Source organism: Pleurodeles waltl, chromosome 12 (genome assembly GCF_031143425.1).
Source record: "Pleurodeles waltl isolate 20211129_DDA chromosome 12, aPleWal1.hap1.20221129, whole genome shotgun sequence".
Taxonomy (NCBI): Eukaryota; Metazoa; Chordata; class Amphibia; order Caudata; family Salamandridae; genus Pleurodeles; species Pleurodeles waltl.
Window position 1 is genome coordinate 494,997,643 of NC_090451.1, and position 15,329 is coordinate 495,012,971.

Here is a 15,329-nt window from a genome sequence, read left to right on the forward strand (position 1 = left end):
CCAGCAGACGGTGCCTAGGAATGACAACAGCGACCACAGAGTCAAACAACTCAGAGGTATGTACCCACAGTCTACACAGAACACCATTCATACACAAAATGTGGCCTGTATTTGTGTTGTGCGACAAGGCCTAGGTCTGTGTGATGCAGTTGGTAATTAGGGCATGTGGGCCCCTGAAATGGCGGCTGCCTGACCTCTAAACTGGGACAATGGGATGTGAGGTAACTGCGCTGGCGTTGTACACCGTCGCGGTAGGCGGTCGAAGACCGCGGCGCAATGCTGCATTGGTTAACATTGGACCCTATGGGTCCCAGGAGCCAATGACAATGTACGCCGGCGGTGATGGTACGCACCGCCGCGGACGTGACCGTCGCGGACTTGACCGCCATTTTCTATCTGTTCAATCACTCAATACCTGATCTTCGACAGGAGAGGACCTACACTGCAAGTGCTGCTGTGACCTCGGTCTGGAAGAGACAATGGCTCGTGCGTCTGGGGAAAGGGCCCCTGCCTTCACATCGGAGGAGTTGGAGAAGCTCGTTGATGGGGTCCTCCCCCAGTACACGCTACTCTACGGTCCTCCAGACCAACAGGTAAGTACACAGGGAGCATGTTGTATGGGCTATGCCTGTGTGGAGAGGGCTGGTTGTAAGAAGGAAGGGGGCACAGTTCTGCGTGCATGGAGGACTGTGAATGCATGTGCCACATGGCAAGGGTAGGGATGGGGGCCAATCACTTAGACGGTGCAGTTGTTAATGACTTCTCTTCTTCCTCTGTACATGTCATGTAGGTCACCGCCCACCAGAAGAAGGATATTTGGTGTGCCATTGCCAAGGACGTCCGGACCCTGGGTGTCCACCACAGACGGAGCACCCACTGCCGGAAAAGATGGGAGGACATTCGCCGCTGGAGCAAGAAGACGGCTGAGGCTCAGCTGGGAATGGCCTTCCAACGTGGGAAGGGTGCCTGTCGAACCATGACCCCCCTGATGTTCTGGATCCTGGCGGTGGCCTACCCTGAGTTGGATGGGCGCTTGAGGGCATCACAGCAGACACAAGGGGGTGAGTACACTATCATTCAGTGGACTTTTCGTGCAGTGAAGGTGTCTGGGTGGGGGAGTAGGGCTGTGGGTTTCCCTAGGCCAGGGCGAGTTCCGTAGGCTAGGCCCCTCCGTAATGCACGCCATGTGGCACCCCAGCTCACCTCAGTAGAGTGCCAAGTACAGGTATTCATGCCCCTGTGTCATCTATGTGTGCAGATGTTGACCATAGCCATGTAGGCCATATCCCAGGAATTGCATCTGTAGAGCCCAACAGCGTGACGTAGTGCAGGGGGCTGCTGTGTCTGTATTGTCTGCCAACGGTAGCGGTAAGCCATGCACTCAACCTGTCTTTCTTCTGTCATCCCCCCCTTTTTGTGGTCTCCCTGTTCTTGTGTGCATCAGCATCATCAGGCGGAGGTACAGTGGCACCGGAGCACGAGGGAGCTGCATCCCACATGAGCATGGAGGCCCACACCACGGACTCAGAATACACCAGTGGGGCGGAGGGCGAGGGGAGCACCACGGCGGTCACAGGATCTGCAACCAGCGACACAGACTCGTCCTCCGATGGGAGCTCCCTTGTGGTGGCGGCAGAATCTGTGCCCACCACTTCTACAGGTACAGCCACCACCCCCCCTACCAGCACCGCCCTCCCAGCAGCCCCTCAGCCTTCGCCCCGTGCCCACTCACCCAGGAGGGTGGGCATCACCTTCGCACCAGGCACCTCAGCCCCTACCCCAGTCACCTCTGCTGCCCTCAGTGAGGAGGCCATTGACCTCTTCAGGTCCCTCACTGTTGGGCAGTCTACCATTTTGAATGCCATCCAGGGTGTAGAAAGGGAATTGCAAGACACAAATGCATTCCTGGAGGGCATTCATTCTGGTCAGGCTGCCCTTCATCGAACCCTGCAAACTCTGGCCTCAGCACTGATGGCAGCCATTGTCCCTGTCTCTAGCCTCCCCCCTCCAACTTCCTCCACCCCGACCCAATCCCCTCTACCTCAGCCTATCCCAAGCACACCTACCGACCAGCATGCACGCACATCAACACACAAGGGAAGCTCAGGCAAACATAAGCACCACACATCCCACAGGCACTCACGCAAGCATCAGACACATACAGACACACCAACATCCACTGCCTCCACTGTGTCCCCCTCCTCCTCGTCTCCCTCCTCCCTCCCAGTCTCGTCTACACTCACACCTGCATGCACTACCACTATAGCCACTACGTCACACACCAGCACACCCACCACCACACCCCGCTCACGTGCAGTCACCACCCCCACTCCCATTTACACGTCCACTGTGTCCTCTCCCAGTGTGTCTGTGACGCCACCTCCCAAGATACACAAACGCAGGCACACACCCACCCAACAGCCATCCACCTCACGACAGCCTCCAGCCCATGCACCTGCACCCAAATCCACAAAAATTACACCTCCTTCAACCACCACCTCTTCCTCCACTCCCAATCCCCCTCCATCTACCCGTCCCAGTGTCTCCCAAAAACTTTTCCTGGCCCCCTTAACCTATTTCCCACCACCCCCCCCATTTAACTCATAGGTCCCGTACTAGCACCTCAGCCAAAAAATCTCTGGGACCAGTGGTGCCTGTTGTTACAGGTATGTGGAGTGCACCGGCCACCAGGACAGCCAGTGTGGCACGGAGCCTCAGCACAGCCAGTCCCCCCCCTTGTGAAGCACCAGAAGTTGGCCAGTGCCCGGCAGGAGAGGGGGAAGACTCCAGCCAGCAAAGCTGCTCACAAGGGTCCCAGGGGGAGTGTCGACTCAACTGTGACTCCTCCCAAGGTGGGGAAGGGGCAGAAGAAGTCTCCAAAGTCTGGGAGGAGCAGCACGGCGGAGAGCACCGCCATCATCCCCGCTGCCCAGGAGGCCACCGCCAGCCCCATCGTCACTAGCCAGGAGGCCACCGCCAGAGTCACTGCCCAGGAGGCCAGCCCCATCGTCACTGGCCAGGAGGCCACCGCCAGCCCCAGAGTCACTGCCCAGGAGGCCAGCCCCATCGTCACTGGCCAGGAGGCCACCGCCAGAGTCACTGCCCAGGAGGCCAGCCCCATCGTCACTGGCCAGGAGGCCACCGCCAGCCACAGCCCAGCTGGCCAGGAGGGCCCCGCAAGCCACAGCCCAGCTGACCCATGAAGGCCCGCCAGCCACAGCCCTGCTGGGCAATGAAGGACTGCCTTGGCAAGCACCGCTGAACAGGGCAGGGACCGCTGAACAGTGCAAAGACCACCATGGAATGCACTGCTGAACAGGTCTGACACTGGCAACCCAAGCACCGCTGAACAGTCAGGGACCGCTGAACAGGGCAAAGACCGCCATGGAATGCACCGCTGAACAGGTCTGACACTGGCAACGCAAGCACCGCTGAACAGGGCAAAGACCACCATGGAATGCACCGCTGAACAGGTCTGACACTGGCAACGCAAGCACTGCTGAACAGGCCAGGGACCGCTGAACAGGGCAGGGACCGCTGAACAGGGCAAAGACCGCCATGGAATGCCCCGCTAGCCCATTTGCGGCAGGGGCAGTGACGCAACTTGGACCGTCACGGGGTGTGTGCTGCACTCTGGACACAATGCCCCCTCCAGAACCAGTGGAGACTGTTATCCACTTGAGAGACTGTGGCTTTGCACTCCCCAGGATATAGCAGTGGGCAAACCACCCTCTGTAGAGACTTGTGAGACTGTGGCTTTGCACTCCCCAGGATACAGCAGTGGGCAACCCACCCACTGTAGAGACTTGAGAGACTGTGGCTTTGCACTCCCCAGGATGGTAAAGTGGGCAACCCACCCACTGCAAAGACTTGAGAGACTGTGGCTTTGCACTCCCCAGGATGGTACAGTGGGCAACCCACCCACTGCAGAGACTTGAGAGACTGTGGCTTTGCACTCCACAGGATGGTACAGTGGGCAACCCACCCACTGCAGAGACTTGAGAGAATGTGGCTTTGCACTCCCCAGGATGGTACAGCGGGCAACCCACCCACTGCAGAGACTTGAGAGACTGTGGCTTTGCACTCGCCAGGAGACATCAATGTGTATGGAGCCCCCTCGTGGATCTGGCGTGGTGCACTCATCCGGCTGAGGTGCCCCCCCTTCCCTTCCCCCTGAGGTGCCTGTTGTATTTCTATCTGATGCCCCAGCAGTGTTCTCTCCGTTTTGATCAGGTATCTTGTGTGGGCCTCGCCAATGCATTTTGGGCCCAGTGGTCCACGGACAATGAATGGTGCATTACCTGCGCTACTAATCGTGGTGTATATTTCGTTGATAGTGTATGTATGTATATATTTGCTTCCTGTATTTTGATATATTACAATGGTTCAACTCATTTTCTTTTGTGTTTGCATTCTTCCGGGGGGGTTGTGGGGTGTTACTGTAATGTATAGATATGCATTGGTGTGTGTGTTGTAGTGGGTGAGGGTCGGGGTGGGGGTTGGGATGTTGGTTGTGTGTGTCCCTGTTTTTTGCCTCCCCCCTCCCCTATGTCGTAGGTGCAGTACTCACCGTGCTCTTCGCCGCCGGCGTTGATGATCCTCGTATAGGAGCAGGAAACCTATCGCTGGCAGAATATGGAGTTCCGGCTCCATGGTGACCCTCTTCCTTGTGGAGTGTGTAGAGGTGAGAGTTTTCCCTTGAAATGGCAGTTTCTGCCGTGTTTTTATCCGCGGTGAATCCGCCCCGGAAAAGGTGGTGGATTGGTAGGTTGTGATACTGTGGGTGGTACATTGTCTCTCGCCTGTCTGTTGGCGGTGACCACCGCGCTGTTTGTCTGTACTGCCGTGGCGGTCGGAGTGTTAAAGTGGCTGTCTTTGTTGGCGGTTGCCGCCACGGTCGTAATTCCATTCTTTTTTACCGCCGGCCTGTTGGCGGTTTTACCGCCGCTTTAACACCGTCCGCCAGGGTTGTAATGACCACCTTAGTGTCTGTTAACAGAACCTTCTTCAATTCCATAGAAGGAATGTTTAAAATCGTAAGACTCAGCAAATTTAAAATTATTCCCGGTAAAATATGCAAACTTTTCTACATATATTTTAGAACTCCCCACAGGTTGGACAATGTTCCCATTGTGTGCAATTGTATGAACAGTTCTCGGGTGCTAGCTTTAAGTATAAAGTGGTGTCTGAAATGATGGTAAAAGAACATTTACCCATAATTTGCTGTTTTTGGTAAACATCTTCACTCTCAAACACAGTATAGTATTCGAGCTCAGAAAGAATAGAACCAACTGTTTTCACATCCCACTCATCAGAAACCACCCCAGGTGTTATTATATCATTCATTGAAACTTTAAGTATATATGGAATTTGAATAATTTCCATAGGCCTGAATACATTAAAAGGAACTTTATCCCAACAATCTCATCAAGAGTCGGAATAGCTGAAATGTTCACTAGGGACAAGTCTCTGCAGACAATATGTGAGGACAGGTGAGGCTTCAAAGCCTCAACCACCAGTTCAACAGCAAAATTTTCCGGAAGATAATGACCATGTATCAGCAGAAAGAAAAACAATGACAAAACCAATCCAAAAAAAGAAGGCAAGCACAGGTAATAGGAACCATAGATAACTCCATGGATGAATCATATAGGTAGTATTAGGTCAACTGAATAGCTTAAGTGCCCTTGATACAGGTACAGTTGAAGATGCTGAAGAACTTGAACAAGAATTGTTGATATCAGCATAATATCCAGAAGCAGCTTGTGCAAATACTGCAGCTGGTGTTGGATAAGGAGAACTGGCAGATGTATCTCTTGGTGGTTCGTAGTAAATGATTCTATCAGGTTGTGATGAATTAGAGTAATAAAGCTCAGAACATTGAACATTTCTTGTCTCAGATATAGAGACAGGTACTAATGAAAGTTTATTTTTCACCCTCCCCAAGCTTGAGAAGTCTCATCACTGTTGGTTAAATTTTGAAGAGGCAGGTCCTGGCTGGCAGTGAGAGGGGTTCTAGACCTGCTCAGGAGTCCCTGTAGAGTAGTGTGTAGGACTGGCCATATGATGTAGCTTGACATTGTCAATTGATACGAAGACATTTTCTTTGGAACCAGGCAGTGGTGGTAGAATGTCCACCTCCTTGTATTCCCAGGACCCAAACCAGTGCTCAATATGCAGTGCGAAATTCCTTTCTTAAAGCAATCTATTCATGCACTAGATTCCCAACTTTCGGAATCCAGCCTGTGGATGTTGTTGGTGAATCCATCATTCCCAAGGTGGCAGCACATGTAGATGAGTTTTCATCATAGAACTGTTGTAATTCCTGCAAGACACTGACACATTCATTTATAAAAAAGAGCATCTACCTCCACTGCGCCGGGGCCATCAAGATCTGGGGGATACATAGGTATGCCGAACAGAACTTCATAGGGGGTGCACCATGTAGGAGATTAAGCGAACTACAACCTGTACCTAGTATCCTTGCTGTTAAGTATTGCTTTAAGTCTTGGAGACTTATTTAGAAGCCCCTTGAGCCACTGGTGCATCACTTTTTATACGGGAAAAAGTGACGTACCCAAGGTGGAAGGGGCTTGTAAATAAGCCCCTCTGGTTTTTCCGCTCCACCATCGTGTTCATGGTAGAGATGATAGGGAGACGAAAAATGGAGTTGGACACCCAGCGTTGCCATTCTGTCCCTGAATGCCCTTGAAGCAAAAGCAGGGCCCTGGTCCAAATGGAATGCCGCAACGGCATATGTCTGATGAAGCAAACCTTTATTAACATTTTGAGCGTCATCTAATCACTGTGGCCATACCCATAGAAATCTGGAGCAAGAGTCAACAGCAACTAAGATGTGTTTGTATACTATCAAGTGTTAAGGGACCACAATGGTCGAGGTACTCACATTGTAATGGTTTGTTGGAAATTAGGAGGGAATGTCTGAGGTGGACGTTTCGCGGTGAACCCTCTTATTTGCTGGCAGGACATACTGTCTGGTCTGTTTGTACAGAGCTGGCCATCAATAGCTTTTTTGTAGTAATGAAATGTAGCCACCACACCTTCATGGGCAGAAGCAACCCCTTCATGTGCTGCTTTTATTAGATCTAATCTTTGGTCTTGGTTGGGAATCGCATGATCACCCACCGCTGGTTTTGTTATAAATGCAACATTTTGGGCACTTAGATGGTAAGAATATTTGGTGGGATATACCTTTGGCAAGGGCTTGCTGCCAGCCGAAGCTTTCATAGCAGTCAGTGTTTCATCCTTAAACCTCATCCTAAAAGGAGTAATTGCATGGCTACTTCTGACTTGTCTGCTTCATCAGCCAAAGTGATTCCTGCAAGGTGAATTCCTACACATTGATGGCCCATTGTATGTACTACAAGGGTATTTGGTAGTGTCTCCTTTAGATCAGCTACCTTCCCCCACAGAAGTCTGTGTTTGATGGGGTTCCATTTTGAATCTCTAAACCCATTTGGGCACCGGTAATGCAGGTATTCATTAAAAGACTTGAACATAAAACTACAAATCACACTTAATCAATGTTAGAAGGACAGGATCCGTGTGTTCCAGTGTCAATAATAAAGGCATATGTTGTGCAGTCCCCTAAGGTCTGTGTATCTCTGTTTTGGGAGTGGAACTTGCCATCCCTCATCATCTGCTCACAGCCACACAAGCAGCAGAGTGTTGCTGTTTGGTGCCTACAGCTAGTTGGGCTGTACCATCAGTGTGAATAATCATTTGATATTGATCAAGCGGAAAAATGTTTGTAGGTGTTGGATATACAAGTTCATATTGAAAGAACTCTTGGTTCTGAAGTTTAGGATCAAAAACATAATCAACATCAGTGGCAGTGAGAGAAGTGGCCCATTGACTCCAATGTGGATGGAATGCTTTTGCATTTGGAATGCTGGCTTTTGCCCATCCTCTAAGTTCAGTTTTGGGGTCTCAACAACAATTCATTTCCCTGGGCTAGATGTCTCTTTTTTATGATAGCCATCTGACAGAGACAGAATTTTCTCAGAGGAAGCAAAGTGTTGTTCAGCTGTTGAATACAAATGTGATTTGTATGCAATGGAGATGATATCACCTTCATTAAATGTTACATAGGTCAACCCAATGGCACATTTACTCTGATGACCAAAATCTTTTATCACATGTGTGTAAGTGTTTTGTTTCAATCATTTCCTGCCGTAATGCTCTGGGAATGCATGTGTGTTCAACCGTCTAGTATTTACTTGAAAAGTCTTGACGTATCAAATCATAAAGTGGTTTTATGCATTGTGCCTAATCTGGGATGCATGTTCATCTAAAATTGAAAAACACCAATAAAGATTGTAACTTTTTCATGGTATTTGGTTTGTAAATGTGCACATTTTTCTAGAAAGTGGGACGCCAGGCTCTTTCCTTTCTCGATAATTTGTATCCCAAAAACAGGATACTGAGAATGGCAATTTTTGTTTTCTTGAAATTAAATTTGTAGCCTATTTCAGTGAAACCCACCACAATGCGGCCCACCAGTCTTAGGTGTGTGACCAGGTCATCATCTGTCAAGCAGATGTCATCTATAGAAGTCAACGCCTCAGGGTCAATGTTGTGTAGTACAGAGATTGCATGTGCTAAAAACAGTCCACTTCTGTTCTTATACCCTTCTGGGAGTCGACAAAATTTTCTTTGCAAGCCTAGCTCGCTGAAAGTGGTCAGAGCCATGCTTTCAGACGCTCTATTTTGACAGAAAAAAACATTGGAAATATCCAAGGTTGTTTTGTATTTTTTGCGCACTAGATTGTTGATAAGTGCGCTGTGCATTTTGTGAAGAAAATTTGTGTCTGATGGTTTAAGTGTCTGTAGTCTAAGACTATTCTGTATGAATGGTCTGACTTAGCTATGAGGAACAAAGGGTTGTTCATTGGTGATATGCAAGGTTCTATTACACCCTGGTACTCAAGTTGTGTGAGTATTTTTCTCACTGGTGCTTTAGTCTCATGTTTAATGGGGTACTGTGGATGTGGAAGTGGTCTCGATCTTACCGGTATGATGTGGAAGGGTGAGTCTTTGTCCCATCCAACATGGATGCAATACAGTGTCGGGGATTGTGCCAATACCCAATCTACTGCATAAACCTGTCTTAATTTTTCAGGAACAAGGACCGAGAAAGATGGCATAATTACATCATCCCCTAGGGAGTGTGGCTTGACTCTCATGGAGTGAGCAGCCACAAGGAAGAGCCCCGGGCCGGGACATCCATTCACAGCCCATCCTGACTGTGCTGCCCGAGGAACCGGCAGCACCTCCTGTCGGGGGAGGCTTGGAGGGCAGGAGCCCGAGTTCTGAGAGGTCACCTGCCCGAAAAATGGGGCTCGGAGCGAGACGACCGAGCCGAAAGCGTGCCGCCTGACCCTAAGATGGCGGCTGCGCTGCACTAAGCAGACTCTACCCCTGGGTGGACTTGTGCCGGTCGGGCGCCTGGCGAGGGGGGAGTCTGCTACTGAGGCCACTGAAGCTGGGGTGACTCCCAAGCTGCTGGGAGTGTTGGACGGGGACAGAGGCGGCGGGGGCCTGGAGCCACCTGTCCCTCAAATGGCAGCCGCACCGGGCTCCAGAGAATCGGCGCGGGCCTGGCCTGATCGGTGAGGAACGGACTGGGCTGACCTTAGTCCCGAGGCACATACTGGGACCACCTTGCTGACGTTGGGGGACCCGCACGACCGAGGGGGCCCTGAGGAGCAGTCTGGCTGCAAGAGAGCAAAGGGAGTCCATCCTGCAGCTGGTGGGTAGTGGAACCCCTGAGAGGCACACTGTAAGGAAATGCCTCCTTGGCATGGTTGCCCCCTGACTTTTTGCCTTTGCTGATGCTATGTTTACAATTGAAAGTGTGCTGAGGCCTGCTAACCAGGCCCCAGCACCAGTGTTCTTTCCCTAACCTGTACTTTTGTATCCACAATTGGCAGACCCTGGCATCCAGATAAGTCCCTTGTAACTGGTACTTCTAGTACCAAGGGCCCTGATGCCAAGGAAGGTCTCTAAGGGCTGCAGCATGTCTTATGCCACCCTGGAGACCCCTCACTCAGCACAAACACCCTGCTTGCCAGCTTGTGTGTGCTAGTGAGGACAAAACGAGTAAGTCGACATGGCACTCCCCTCAGGGTGCCATGCCAGCCTCTCACTGCCTATGCAGTATAGGTAAGACACCCCTCTAGCAGGCCTTACAGCCCTAAGGCAGGGTGCACTATACCATAGGTGAGGGTACCAGTGCATGAGCATGGTACCCCTACAGTGTCTAAACAAAACCTTAGACATTGTAAGTGCAGGGTAGCCATAAGAGTATATGGTCTGGGAGCCTGTCCAACACGAACTCCACAGCACCATAATGGCTACACTGAAAACTGGGAAGTTTGGTATCAAACTTCTCAGCACAATAAATGCACACTGATGCCAGTGTACATTTTATTGGAAAATACACCACAGAGGGCACCTTAGAGGTGCCCCCTGAAACTTAACCGACTATCTGTGTAGGCTGACTAGTTTTAGCAGCCTGCCACAAACCGAGACATGTTGCTGGCCCCATGGGGAGAGTGCCTTTGTCACTCTGAGGCCAGTAACAAAGCCTGCACTGGGTGGAGATGCTAACACCTCTCCCAGGCAGGAATTGTCACACCTGGCGGTGAGCCTCAAAGGCTCACCTCCTTTGTGCCAACCCAGCAGGACACTCCAGCTAGTGGAGTTGCCCGCCCCCTCCGGCCAGGCCCCACTTTTGGCGGCAAGGCCGGAGAAAATAATGAGAATAACAAGGAGGAGTCACTGGCCAGTCAGGACAGCCCCTAAGGTGTCCTGAGCTGAGGTGACTCTAACTTTTAGAAATCCTCCATCTTGCAGATGGAGGATTCCCCCAATAGGGTTAGGATTGTGACCCCCTCCCCTTGGGAGGAGGCACAAAGAGGGTGTACCCACCCTCAGGGCTAGTAGCCATTGGCTACTAACCCCCCAGACCTAAACACGCCCTTAAATTTAGTATTTAAGGGCTACCCTGAACCCTAGAAAATTAGATTCCTGCAACTACAAGAAGAAGGACTGCCTAGCTGAAAACCCCTGCAGCGGAAGACCAGAAGACGACAACTGCCTTGGCTCCAGAAACTCACCGGCCTGTCTCCTGCCTTCCAAAGATCCTGCTCCAGCGACGCCTTCCAAAGGGACCAGCGACCTCGACATCCTCTGAGGACTGCCCCTGCTTCGAAAAGACAAGAAACTCCCGAGGACAGCGGACCTGCTCCAAGAAAAGCTGCAACTTTGTTTCCAGCAGCTTTAAAGAACCCTGCAAGCTCCCCGCAAGAAGCGTGAGACTTGCAACACTGCACCCGGCGACCCCGACTCGGCTGGTGGCGATCCAACACCTCAGGAGGGACCCCAGGACTACTCTGATACTGTGAGTACCAAAACCCGTCCCCCCTGAGCCCCCACAGCGCCGCCTGCAGAGGGAATCCCGAGGCTTCCCCTGACCGCGACTCTTTGAACCTAAAGTCCCGACGCCTGGGAGAGACCCTGCACCCGCAGCCCCCAGGACCTGAAGGACCGGACTTTCACTGGAGAAGTGACCCCCAGGAGTCCCTCTCCCTTGCCCAAGTGGAGGTTTCCCCGAGGAATCCCCCCCTTGCCTGCCTGCAGCGCTGAAGAGATCCCGAGATCTCTCATAGACTAACCTTGCGAACCCGACGCTTGTCTCTACACTGCACCCGGCCGCCCCCGTGCTGCTGAGGGTGAAATTTCTGTGTGGACTTGTGTCCCCCCCGGTGCCCTACAAAACCCCCCTGGTCTGCCCTCCGAAGACGCGGGTACTTACCTGCAAGCAGACCGGAACCGGGGCACCCCCTTCTCTCCATTCTAGCCTATGTGTTTTGGGCACCACTTCGAACTCTGCACCTGACCGGCCCTGAGCTGCTGGTGTGGTGACTTTGGGGTTGCTCTGAACCCCCAACGGTGGGCTACCTTGGACCAAGAACTGAACCCTGTAAGTGTCTTACTTACCTGGTAAAACTAATCAAAACTTACCTCCCCTAGGAACTGTGAAAATTGCACTAAGTGTCCACTTTTAAAACAGCTATTTGTCAATAACTTGAAAAGTATACATGCAATTTTGATGATTTGAAGTTCCTAAAGTACTTACCTGCAATACCTTTCGAATGAGATATTACATGTAGAATTTGAACCGGTGGTTCTTAAAATAAACTAAGAAAAGATATTTTTCTATATAAAAACCTATTGGCTGGATTTGTCTCTGAGTGTGTGTACCTCATTTATTGTCTATGTGTATGTACAACAAATGCTTAACACTACTCCTTGGATAAGCCTACTGCTCGACCACACTACCACAAAATAGAGCATTAGTATTATCTATTTTTACCACTATTTTACCTCTAAGGGGAACCCTTGGACTCTGTGCATGCTATTCCTTACTTTGAAATAGCACATACAGAGCCAACTTCCTACATTGGTGGATCAGCGGTGGGGTACAAGACTTTGCATTTGCTGGACTACTCAGCCAATACCTGATCACACGACAAATTCCAAAATTGTCATTAGAAATTGATTTTTGCAATTTGAAAAGTTTTCTAAATTCTTAAAAGACCTGCTAGGGCCTTGTGTTAGATCCTGTTTAGCATTTCTTTTAGAGTTTAAAAGTTTGTTAAAAGTTTGAATTAGATTCTAGAATCAGTTTTAGTCTCTTAAAAAGTATTCCAACTTTTAGAAGCATAATGTCTAGCACAGATGTGAATGTGGTGGAACTCGACACCACACCTTACCTCCATCTACAGATGAGAGAGCTAAGGTCACTCTGTAAACTAAAGAAAATAACAATGGGCCCCAAACCTACCAAAATACAGCTCCAGGAGCTTTTGGCAGAGTTTGAAAAGGCCAACCCCTCTGAGGGTGGCAACTCAGAGGAAGAGGATAGTGACTTGGAGGACAATTCCCCCCTACCAGTCCTATCTAGGGAGAACAGGGTCCCTCAAACCCTGACTAGTGACTTGGAGGACAATTCCCCCCTACCAGTCCTATCTAGGGAGAACAGGGTCCCTCAAACCCTGACTCCTAAAATAACTCCATAATCGCCGAGGGGCGAGCCCTGTGGGCTGGAGGACTCTGGGTACCAGCCTGTGGCCCTGGGGGAGACCGAGGCTAGAATAGATGCCGGATCGAGCGGAGAGACTCGTGCCGCTTCGCCCGACGCCGGCGCAAAGAGATGAGCTGCACAACTATACCTAGCAACTCTAGCTGGGGTGTACAGCGACATTGACCCAGAATTGCGGCCCCCACTCCCACACAGAATGGGCAAAACTGTGAAGAAGAAGGATGCGATGAGCAAAGCAGATGTGCGACGGGCCTGCGCTGCGTCCCCCCCCTGCTGAGACGCCACGAGTTGGTGACGACGGGGACCTGCCTGGGGGTCCCTCGTTGGGAGATATCATGCAGGCCATCACATTCTCCAGTGAAAGCCTTGAGACAAAGATTGACTCACTTGCGGTTGACCTAGGTCTGCTCCGGGAGGACCAGCGCTGCCTTACAGAGAGAGTGACGACGACGGAGCTGACGCTGGGTGCCCTCAGTCCCGGGCCAACAGTGGCCGAGGTTCGAATTACTAAACTGGAGAAGCAAACAGAGATCCTCATGGCCTGAGCTGAAGAAGCGGAAAACAGATCCAGAAGAAACAATATTCGCATAATAGGCCTCCCCTAACACATCGGCCTGCGCAACTTCCCAGAATTCTTGGAGCGTTGGATCTCTCTGAAACCGTTGCGCCAGAGGGCCTTTCGCACTTTTTCGCCCTTGAGAGGGCACATAGGGTCCCCGCGCGGGCTCCCCCTCCTGGGGCTGCGCCGCGACTGTTGATGGCTCGCCTACTGCCTTACAGAGACCGGGACCACATACTAGCCCAGGCCAGAAAGGCTGGAGAAATAAGGATTGAGAATTCCCTGATCGGTATCTTTCCCGATTTCTCTAGAGAGGTGCAGAGACAAAGGGCAACGTACTCCGAAATTAAGAAGCGCCTCCAATAACTGAATATCTCATATGCAATGCTGTTCCCTTCCACGCTGAGAGTGGCGGATGGCCGGGGTGCGTGGTTTTTCCACACACCACAGGAGGCGAGAGACTGGTTGGAGGAACGGGGGGACCTGACGGAGGCGGGGGCCGCCTGAGAACACAGACCCAGCAGCATACGCCGAGGTGCAAGAGAAAACAGGCGGAGAACTGTGGCGCCCACCCAGAAGGAAGCACAGGCGGAGAGGAACCGAGCTGCGGCAGCTGTGGCCTCCTTCAGCCAGGGAAATGGCAGCCCACGCTCCGCTGGCACGACGAGGGGGAACCGGAGGATCGGACTCGGAGGTGGAGTCTGCAGGCTCGGCTGCAACAAGCCTGCAACTACCGGTGGTGACACCAGGAACCTCGGACTGCATTATTTGATGGTCAGCCCCGGCAATTGGCATCTGGCATTCTAACTTTCATACCAGTCTCCAGACTCTCAGACCACGTGAACCACGAGGCATGCAGCAAGACAGTAACTAACCCCGGAACAACGGCTTGATTCCTCAGGTGGCTTGAGCGGTCTCTTCCGCCTACCCACCCAGAACTGACTTATGCTCAAAACAGTTTGGATGGGAAACTGTTTTACCTCCTGTCCTGGGGAAGGGGAGTTGAGGGAGTTTTGGTTGTTTATAGAGGGAAATGTTATCAGCTTTACCTGTAGTGGGACAATGTCCACGAGAAGTGCTGGTCTGGGTCACCTGGTCGGGTGGCAGTTGCGCGAGGGGGGATGATCAGAGGACTTCTGCAATGGGTGATCCGCAGGGATGTAGGGTGATCTCCTGGAATATAAGAGGGATGCATAATATGACCAAGCGGTACAAGGTATATTCCTATTTACGTAGAAGAGGGGCACATATAGCAATGTTGCAGGAGGCCCACCTGACGGCTGCCGAGGGCGCAGCACTGCACAGGAGGTGGAGGGGTCAATTATTTTACACCACTTACTCAGCATACGCAAGGGGCACCTTGATATGGATCAGGGCGGGGGTGCCTTTCCAGGTTACTAACACACTAACGGACCCTGGCGGGCACTATGTGGTGACCACTGGCCGCCTGGGCGGTCGAGACATAACGCTGATCAACGTATATGCTCCTAACATAGAACAGGGCTCGTTCCTTAACCAATTATCAACCATGCTGGCGCCTCACATGCTACACTCAGCGTTGATCAGAGGAGACTTTAACTGCGTAGCTAACCCTGGCATAGATAGGTCTCACCCACCACTGCGGGAATCCCCGATTAATGC

The 15,329-nt window shown here is 51.5% G+C and overlaps 1 protein-coding gene across 1 annotated transcript in view; it reads right to left on the reverse strand.

Moving 5' to 3' along the window:
• The window catches only part of CDH16 (cadherin 16), an 841,291-nt gene that overhangs the window by 784,058 nt on the left and 41,904 nt on the right, over positions 1–15,329 (reverse strand). The gene's annotated exons all lie outside the window — the stretch shown is intronic.